The following is a 959-nucleotide window of genomic DNA, read 5'->3' as shown; positions in this document are numbered from 1 at the left end:
CCTGGAACTCACTCTGTAGACCAGGCTGGCCTCGAACTTAGAAATCCGCCTGCCTCTGCCTCCCAAGTGCTGGGATTAAAGGCGTGTGCCACCACCGCCCGGCTCCAGTTCTATTCTTGTAGATCTACACTGTGCCCACATACCAGGCAAAGCTGAGCTGCCAGGCCTGACGAAATAACCCTGGTCTCCCTGCTCTGTGAGTCCCTGTGTTTGTTGCATCTACTCAAGGTTTCTTCACATATCTCCTCCTCTACAGCCATCACACCCCCTACCTACAGGCTCAGCTACTGCCATGAGAAATGGCATGATTGGTACTAGGCAAGACACCCCGTACTCACTCTTCTCTGCAAGACGCAGGCCAGGGCCTAATCCCTGTGAGGCACCTATCCCCAGGTGAGGGCCAGGTTTGGAGGCTCAGTGAGCACATGTGGGATGGAAGGCCACACTGCTGGCCTCCATGTCCCTTAAGTGGAGTGCCCCGGGAGGTTGGGGGGGAAGGCCCCTCGGAAAGGAGCCACTGAAGGTTCCAGGCCACACAACCTCTGAATCCTGGCCTTCTGTGCAATCCCCTCCCCTACCACCAAGACAGAGTTAAAAAAAAACAAGCAAACAAACAAACAACCACATTAATTTGTTCATCCATTCATTCATTGACTCAGTCATCAAAGCAGCCTGGCACTGGACAGTGGGAACTCATCCTCACACCAGGCACTGGACAGTGAGAACTCTCCCTCACACCAGGCACTGGGAAGTGGGAACTCTCCCTCACGCCAGGCTCTGGACAGTGGGAACTCACCCTCACACCAGGCACTGGACAGTGGGAACTCACCCTCACACCAGGCACTGGACAGTGGGAACTCTCCCTCACACCAGGCACTGGACAGTGGGAACTCTCCCTCACACCAGGCACTGAGCAGTGGGAACTCTCCCTCACACCAGGCACTGAGCAGTGGGAACTC

General features: G+C 55.7%; 1 protein-coding gene across 3 annotated transcripts in view; it reads right to left on the bottom strand.

Moving 5' to 3' along the window:
• Arap1 (ArfGAP with RhoGAP domain, ankyrin repeat and PH domain 1) overlaps positions 1 to 959 on the bottom strand; it is a 65023-nt gene that overhangs the window by 40131 nt on the left and 23933 nt on the right. The gene's annotated exons all lie outside the window — the stretch shown is intronic.

This window comes from Mus caroli, chromosome 7 (assembly GCF_900094665.2).
Source record: "Mus caroli chromosome 7, CAROLI_EIJ_v1.1, whole genome shotgun sequence".
In the NCBI taxonomy this organism is placed as follows: domain Eukaryota; kingdom Metazoa; phylum Chordata; class Mammalia; order Rodentia; family Muridae; genus Mus; species Mus caroli.
The sequence above is the reverse complement of the archived record's forward strand: the minus strand, read 5'-3'. Positions and strand labels throughout refer to the sequence as shown.